Genomic DNA, 9,850 nt, shown 5'->3' on the forward strand with positions numbered 1-9,850 from the left:
ATAAACGTTGCAAAAAGATTTTAGACTGAATTAACACATTATACATTTATGGAGTAATTAACAACAAAACAATCTTTATTTTCATTGCAGAACATATATCAGAGCATACTAGTGACTCATACATTTAAAATAGTGTGAATTTTAAACAATTCGGTTGTAAACCCGCAGAACCGCCAAAGACATAACATAAGAAATAGTATATAATTCATTATTTTAAATTCCATATATAATCATTAATAATTTTCGCCAGCTATCGAGGTTCTCCATAGGTAAATTCCTGTACTCTAACAAGATGCTACTTGCTGTTTAGCTGTTTAAATTCTTGGAAAATTGTAATGACCAGCGACATAAAATATAACAATGAAATAGTAGCTGGTAACTGTAGGTGAACGAAAAATTAAATTCCAAATTGATTAGATGTTTTCCTAAATATAAAGATCGACCTGAAGGAATTTTATGAATTATGGACTAATTAAACAAAAAAAAGGTAATTTTACTTGAAGAACAGATACCAGAGAATAGTTAGTGAGTACATTTATATTGTATAATGGAAGAAAGCCCCTGGTAGCCGCGAATTAAAATAACCACCTACATTAATTGATAACTAGGAAATAGTATCTGGAAACTTTATCTGAACGAAAACACAATACCAATTTGTTTAGATGTTTTTCTTAATATAAAGATCAACAGTAAGGAATCTTATTCATTATGGACAAATTAACAAAAAAAAACGATAATTTTCATTGAGGACCATATATTAGAGCATACTTAGTCACTTATATATTAAAAGTATTGTGTATTTTGAACCATTGGGGTTGTAAACAAACAGAACGGCCTACCCGAAAAGTCGTAACATAAAATGTTGCATATGTTTGCTAATTTATTATTTGATAAATGATTATTATTAATTTACGACAACTATAGAGGTTTCCCATTAGTTAAATTACTGTAGTCTGACTAAATGCTACTATGAAACCTATATAAATCCTGGGAAAGTCACAATGACCAGCGACATTAAAGCATAGAGGGTTAAATAGTAACAGGCAACTGTCGGCGAACGAAAAATTCATTTCCAAATTTATTAGATGTTTTTCCTAAATATAAAGATCGATAGGCTGGAATTTTCTGGATAATGGCCTAATTAAGGCAAAAATATATATATTTTTACTTGAAGAACAAATATCAGAGCATAGTCAGTGAGTTATAGAATAATAAGAGTGTGGTATTTCATTGTATAACAGGAGATAGTCCATGGAAGCGATAATAGACGTAGTTTAAGACAAAATAACGTCCAAAAACAGCCGTAGAGTCAAACGGCAAATGTTGACGTTCTTTTTAAGATGACAGGTAGGAGTCACAACATGGTTTCTCGGCCTACTATGCAAGGCCTGATATGCCTAAAAGGCTGAGTGCTTTTCTATATTTTCAAAATATTGTTTTCAGTTGGTTTACTTGAAATATTATATTATATTATATTAAGAACATATATTATATACTTAGTTATGTTAGTTTAGGTTAGTTTAATATAGGTTAGGTTAGAGTAGGTAGGTTAGGTTCGGTCATATATCTACGTTAATTTTAACTCCAATAAAAAAAAATTGACCATATACATAATGAAATGGGTAGCTTTATCATTTCATCAGAAAAAAATTAGAGAAAATATATTAATTCAGGAAAACTTGGCTTATTAGGCAAATCGGGCCTTGCATAGTAGGCCAAGAAGTGCATTCTGGCTACTAGGTACGATATATATATATATATATATATATATATATATATATATATATATATATATATATATATATATATATATATATATATTATTAAATATGACCGAAAAAGTAAGATTAATAATTCTAACACGAATTTTCGAAGTCGACGAAGTACTCTGTAGGGTAAGGCAGGTCCTAGTCAACAACGGCTTCTCCAATGGTTTCGTCGAAGACATCATAAGAAGGAAAGTGAAACTCCATGCAACTTCTGAAGAGACAACTAACACAACACCTATACCCCCTATTAGACTATTTTACAGGAACTTCTTTTCCACAGCTCATAAAACGGAGGAAAGGATCCTGAAAGATATTGTTAATAGAAACGTTATCCCTACAGACAAAAATCAGAGGATACAACTGACGATTTACTATAAAACCAGATAAACGGCTAGCCTACTCATGAGAAACTCTCCAGACACAAAGCAGAACGCTTTAAAAGAGACCAACGTCGTCTATGCCTTCAAATGCCCACTTGGGGACTGTAAGCTCCAAAAAACCCAGTATATAGGCAAGACAACAACATCTCTTTCTAGGCGTTTAACGATGCATAAGCAGCAGGGCTCCATTAAGGAACATATAATCTCTTCCCACAACCAAACCATCGCCAGAGAAATCCTAGTAAACAACACACAAATCATCGATAGATACAGCAATAGCAGACGGCTTGACGTTTGCGAGGCACTGCACATTAAGAAGTCAACACCAGCAATCAACAGCCAATTAATGCACAACTATATTCTACCCACCTCAAGACTCCGCTCCAATATAGAAGCATCAAGAAATATGGACCAATAGGCTTTCTACAATCACTTCCATTTCAATACCCATTGTTTCGTGTTCTGTCTTGTGTTGATGAAATTAATACCCTATTAATACTCTTGTTCTGTCTTGTGTTGATGAAATTAATACCCTATTAATGCCACATCTTGTTCTGTCTTGTGTTAATGCCACATCACCCCTTCCACCTCACTCAAATGTAGATATAAAATCGGAGATGCGTAAGTTCTATTCAGTTGTGTATTTGTGAACTAAAGTCTTTGAAAATGTAATAAGTTTTACGAAACGCGTTCGTGTCACGTCAGACTAGAAATAAAAATGAATTTTGGAGAATTGATTTTTGATTTACCTCCAACAGTGAAAAGAAATGTACGAAAGATTGAGAAAATTCGTGTTAGAATTATTAATCTTACTTTTTCGGTCATATTTAATAATATATGTCTACAGGAAAGACTGCTACCAAAATATATTAATATATATATATATATATATATATATATATATATATATATATATATATATATATATATATATATATATATATATATATATATATATATATATATATATATATATATATATATATATATATATATATATATATATATTAGTATATTTTGGTAGCAGTCTTTCCTGTAGACATATTTTATTTAATATGACCGAAAAAGTAAGATTAATAATTCTAACACGAATTTTCTCAATCTTTCGTACATTATGCTTCACTGTTGGAGGTAAATCAAAAATCACTTCTCCAAAATTCATTTTTATTTCTAGTCTGACGCGACACGGGCGCGTTTCGTAAAACTTATTACATTTTCAAAGACTTCACAAATACACAACTGATTAGAACTTGCGTTTCCCTGATTTTATATCTACATTTGAGTGAGGTGGGAAGGGTGATGTGGCATTACATTTGAGTGAGGTGGGAAGGATGATGTGGCATTAGAGGATATTAATAGGGTATTAAAAGTATCAACACAAGACAGAACACGAAACAATGGATATTGAATAGAAGTGTTTGTAGAAAGCCTATTGGTCCATATTTCTTGATGCTTCTATATTGGAGCGGAGTCTTGAGGTGGGTAGAATATAGTTGTGCAATAATTGGCTGTTGATTGCTGGTGTTGACTTCTTGATGTGTAGTGCCTCGCAAACGTCAAGCCGCCTGCTATCGCTGTACCTATCGATGATTTCTGTGTTGTTTACTAGGATTTCTCTGGCGATGGTTTGGTTATGGGAAGAGATTATATGTTCCTTAATGGAGCCCTGTTGTTTATGCATCGTTAAACGCCTAGAAAGAGATGTTGTTGTCTTGCCTATATACTGGGTTTTTTGGAGCTTACAGTCCCCAAGTGGGCATTTGAAGGCATAGACGACGTTAGTCTCTTTTAAAGCGTTCTGTTTCGTGTCTGGAGAGTTTCTCATGAGTAGGCTAGCCGTTTTTCTGGTTTTATAGTAAATCGTCATTTGTATCCTCTGATTTTTGTCTGTAGGGATAACGTTTCTATTAACAATATCTTTCAGGACCCTTTCCTCTGTTTTATGAGCTGTGGAAAAGAAGTTCCTGTAAAATAGTCTAATAGGGGGTATAGGTGTTGTGTTAGTTGTCTCTTCGGAGGTTGCATGGCTTTTCACTTTCCTTCTTATGATGTCTTCGATGAAACCATTGGAGAAACCGTTATTGACTAGAACCTGCCTTACCCTACAGAGTTCTTCGTCGACTTGCTTCCATTCTGAGCTGTGGCTGAGAGCACGGTCGACGTATGCGTTAACAACACTCCTCTTGTACCTGTCAGGGCAGTCGCTGTTGGCATTTAGGCACATTCCTATGTTTGTTTCCTTTGTGTAGACTGCAGTGTGGAAACCTCCGCCCTTTTCCATGACTGTTACATCTAGAAAAGGCAGCTTCCCATCCTTTTCCGTCTCGTAAGTGAAACGCAGCACGGAACTCTGCTCAAATGCCTCCTTCAGCTCCTGCAGATGTCTGACATCAGGTACCTGTGTAAAAATGTCGTCAACATACCTGCAGTATATGGCCGGTTTCAAGTTCATGTCGACTAAGACTTTTTGCTCGATGGTACCCATGTAGAAGTTTGCAAACAGGACACCTAGGGGAGAACCCATAGCGACCCCATCTACTTGCTTATACATGTGCCCATCCGGGCTCAAGAAGGGTGCCTCTTTAGTACAAGCTTGGAGTAGTTTCCTCAGAATACTTTCTGGCATGTCAAGAGGAGTACAGGCTGGATCACGATACACTCTGTCGGCTATCATTCCGATTGTCTCGTCCACAGGTACGTTGGTAAACAGCGATTCTACGTCCAACGAGGCTCTTATCCCTGTGGCCCGTGCGCCCCGCAGTAAGTCCACAAATTCCTTTGGAGACTTCAGGCTGAAGGCGCAAGGAACATAAGGAGTCAGCAGGCCGTTGAGTCGCTTCGCCAATCTGTACGTGGGTGTGGGTATCTGGCTAATGATTGGCCGAAGTGGGTTTCCAGGCTTGTGCGTCTTGACATTTCCATACGCATATCCAGGTTTATATTCCCCAATGATCTTTGGCAGGTGGAGTCCGGATTTCTTGGCGTTCACAGTTTCGATCAGTTTGTTGACCTTTGCTTTTAATTCGGCTGTAGTGTCCTTCGTTACCCTTTGGAACTTAGTTTGGTCAGAGAGTATGATGTTCATTTTCGCCAGATATTCGTCTTTTTTAAGAATGACATATATTGGCGACTTGTCACCTCTCCTGACAACTATCTCCTTGTTCTCACGAAGGCTTTTAGCTGCCGCTCTAAGCTCGGGGGACAGTATGGTGCTTCTGTAGTTGCCTCGATTCTTTCCTCCTTCTGCAATAAGTTCTGCTTGTAAGGTATCTTTGGTAGTGACCTTCTTTTGTGTCTCGAGGTCGAATATGTCGTCCAACAGAATTTCCAACTCCACTTTCCGGGCCATTTCACTCGGTCTGGACATAACATGACAGTTTATGCCCAGATTTAGGAGAGTGACTTGGTCCTCAGTGAGGTTAATTCCTGCAAGGTTCAGGAAGCCATCTCTTGGTCGTGGAATTGCCATAGGTCCTCCATATAATGTTGTTAGTTTCTTGATAATCCTTGTTTCAGTGCTGAGGTGATGTTGGTCTTCATGCTACAAACGAGTGGAGAAATAGCAACATCGACCATAGTATCCGTACCCGCATTGAACAACACCTCGACATCCTCACAGACCAACATCACCTCAGCACTGAAACAAGGATTATCAAGAAACTAACAACATTATATGGAGGACCTATAACAAGAGAAATATATATATATATATATATATATATATATATATATATATATATATATATATATATATATATATATATATATATATATAAATGTGTACAATGAAAACCAGCATGTGAATGCAATAACATATATCAGCATAAATGTTCCTTGATACACCGCAATGATCAATCGATCACCCTATCAGTCCTAGAACACATACATCTGTAGGTAATCCAGCCTACGACTGTAACTCTAAACTTCAGTATAAAACACTCCTTGACATAAGAATGCAAACAATCACCCACCTCTCACTGCGTCTTGCATGCTAATGACAACCAAACACTCGATTACCTCCCTACATGTAATCATTTAGAACCTCCCTTCCACATCTGGAAGTTCACTACCCTGATCTCTTCAGGTTCTTCTGGGCTTAACTACCAGGATCCTCTACAGCTCCTTCAGGCTGCTACCATGAAGTTTCCTTGAACAACTATGGTGCTTCACTACTTCTACTAGAGTCCTCCACAGCTCTCCTGGCTGCTACACCGTGAAGTTCCCGCGAACAACTAGGGTGCTTCACCACCTCTACAGAAGCACGTGACACTCCTCTTCACTGCTTCTCCTCACAGCTCGAGGTCCTCTCCTCCACTACCTTGGAGTCTCATCAACTACTCCCTCTGTGCTGGCTTCGAAGTTCTCAGCAACTTCTTCCCCAAAGACAAACCTGCAACCCATCAACACTCCAATAAAAATGTTTCCCCTTTAACACATAAACAAAAATAATCACACAATATGTTTGCCTCCAACCTCTATCTGTCCTCTACATACTGTGAGAGTGGACTCCCCCGTTGGGAGGGTCCACTTTGCCCGGTGGGCCTCACTCACTCCGGGAGGGGCCTCCGCCGTCAGGGGCTTTCAGTCACCTGCCAGCGCTCAGAGGGGACGGACGTGGCTCTGTGTTCCTCCCTCTCCACTCTCTTATTTTAGGCTTTCTGCCTTATCAAAACATGTCTAACTTATAAATAAACATTGCTACTGTCGCTGGGCACACGACCAACTACAAGCAATCACTATGAACTGGCTTAAATCGTGCTTACCACAGATTGTCTCGTCGAGGGCGCTCCTCCCTCGAACAGAGCCTGGTCAGGGCGCTTCCACAGCCCACGATAATGTCTCTGGGCGGTTTAATACTCTCCTCGTCGACCAGGACTTGAGACCACAACGTTCCCAGCTCGATTCTACAGCTGGCACGTCTCCATACTTCTCTTCTCTTGGAGATATATGACTAGGGGTTCCTTTCTGACTGGAGCTCAACGGAGCGCGGCTTTCCCCCTGCGATGTCTGGCCTCAAGTGAGGTCAAAGCCCTCCAGAAGCGAGCCTCACGCCTCCAACAAAATATCCACATATCCTAACCAGTCATTTATCTGCTTTTTTATGCACTGCCCATAATCTTAAACTCCGTGTAAAATTTCCCCCATTACTTTTTACATATGAATCTTCATGTCTGTATTTCCGACCTCCTAGTCAGGTCAGGCTTGATAGAACAATTCTCAAAGGGGAGACTCGTTTTTCGGCTACCTGGGATCATAACACCAGGCAATACGCTGTTAGCTAGATAGTCAAAACATAACACGCATTATTTCACAGGAATTTTTTTCTTGCAAATATGGTTCCTTTAAGCAATTCAACACATTAAACACCAGCAGTCCCCGAAATTCTCCTTAGTCAATAATCATCCTTTACAGTATTTGTTGACTAAAATAGCACTCCAAAACATAAGTGATAATTTTTATTCTCACTGTCGCACTTATAGTCAAAAATCTGTTTCGCAGAGTGACAAGTTATGCTTAGTGGCGAGATTTCACTGTGAGCATAGTTTTAAGAGAGTTCACACTCTATTAATTATGGTCATGGATATGTTATGTTATGTTTATGACAGTCATGTTATGTTATGTTTATGACATATGTTTATGACAGTTATGTTATGTTTATGAAGATCATTACTTCTTATTTTTACCCATTTCCCGGCGCCTTGGTTTTCAGTCTTCTCATATTCTTTTCAAATAAAGTTTGCTTACTGTTTTCCAGTAGATTGGGTTCACATACATATTTTAATCAACTTTCAAATTCAGTTCAGTTTCTTTTCAATATCACAGCTTTGTTGTTCCCCTGTCAGTATCTAGTTCAAGACCTCGTATTATCAATGTCATTAATACTACTGTCATCAACCGTGTATTGGATGTCTCAGACATTCAGTTAACAACTTAGTATGTGTTTAATGAGCATGGGAATCACTTGTGTGCTTAATTTAGTTTAGTTTAAAGCTTTCCATCTTAAATTAATACTACTATCACCAACTATGTATTGGATAGCTCAGGCATTCAGTTAACAACTCAGTAAGTAAAAATCACTTCATGTGAGCTCATTTTTAGTTTAGGATAAGGGTTTTCCATCGTAAAATGGCCACTGCCTTTAGGACCAAAGGTGGTGGAGTTTCTGATGGGGAAGGAAGAGACAATTGCGCACCGCGTTCTGCAAGGCGCGATGCGGACAGTCTGGGTGGTATAAATAGCGTGGGAAGTGAGGTCTCGCCCTCACTCCATTCCCGACCCGGTCCGCGATTCACGAAGCAGCTCCACGCTCAGTGCCGCGCCTCATCGACACGTGGGGCAGTACTCTATACTGCATCTCCAGTCTGCTTTACTGTGAACACGCGGTTTCTCAAGCAAATGGACCCCATCCTTGCTAGTATGGTCCCAGACCTGACGTTCTCTGATCCTTTGGGGCCTTCGACCTCCCAGGCCGGTACGGCAGGGGCCCCGTGCCCTACTCAGCAAACCTTAAGGTAAGAGAGTTTCCTGTTCAAGTTAGTCAGGACTGTCCCCAGTGCTGGCGTGTGATTAGTGCCGTCCCTCGCGGTCCGTTCGTGCCGCCTTAGCTAGTTCCCTAGGGCCTTCTGCCTGTTTACCTGCCTGGGGTTGCAGGTGCGCCTCCAGGTCAGGGCTGGTGTGCTGTTTACTGTTGCCACAGCGCCCGGGCCGGCGTATTTTCTGCGTCGTGTCTGTGCGGGGCACGCCAAGTAGCGCTTCCTCTCAGACGTGCACTAGGGGCACTGGTCCGTCGTGTTCCCTAGGCGTGTCCCTAGGGGCCCTGGTTCGTGCCATGCCTGGCTGTGCGTGTTTGGCCAGGCTGCCTACAAGAGGCCTGGCGTCGCCCTATACGGCGACACCACGTGGCCAGGTTTCGGTGGTCCTGTGCCCCTGGGGCCCGGCCCTAGGGGCCCATGCTCGGTAGGCGGCGCCCTCGTGACTTGGAGCTCGGTGGAGCAATCGTGCCAGGTGTGCCCTTCGCTCCCTTCCTGTCCTCCCAGGCGTTTTATCTGGAGCCCGGTTTGCTGTGTCCCCTAGGCTTGCCCCTAGGGGCCATGTTTCGTGCCACGCTTGGTCGTGCGTGCACGGCCAGGCTCCCTACTGTGGTCTGGCATCGCCACTTAGCTGGTTTCTGTGGACCTGAGCCCTGGGGACCAAGCCCGGTAGGCGGCGCCCACGTGGCTTGGAGCTCGGTGGAGCACTCTCCCCAGGGGTGCCCTCTGCTTCCTCTCCCACCCCCCACCCCCCCCCCAGGCGTCTCTCTTGGAACCCGGTATGATGCGTCCCCTAGGCTTGTCCCTAGGGGCCAGGGTTCGTGACGCGCTCGGTCGTGCGTGCCCGGCCAGGCTCCCTGCGAGCGTCCTGGCGTCACCCTTGATGGCGACCAATGTAGTTCTGTAGTCAATCCAGAACGGCTCTCGACGTCACTCTTCTCAGGGGGATTGCTTCGGGGAAATGGGTGGGCCTGCACATTATGGTCAGTAAGTACTGGTGGCCTTTTCTGGTCCTTGGCAACGGACCAACACGGTCTATCAAGACTCTCTCAAAAGGCTCGCCAAATGCCGGTATGGGCTTTAAGGGTGCCTTTGGTATAGCTGGAGCTGGCTTACCTGCACGTTGGCACGGCAAACATGTCCAACAATACTTCTTTAACTCCTTCCACAC

The sequence above is a fragment of the Procambarus clarkii genome, unplaced genomic scaffold (genome assembly GCF_040958095.1).
Source record: "Procambarus clarkii isolate CNS0578487 unplaced genomic scaffold, FALCON_Pclarkii_2.0 HiC_scaffold_100, whole genome shotgun sequence".
Taxonomy (NCBI): domain Eukaryota; kingdom Metazoa; phylum Arthropoda; class Malacostraca; order Decapoda; family Cambaridae; genus Procambarus; species Procambarus clarkii.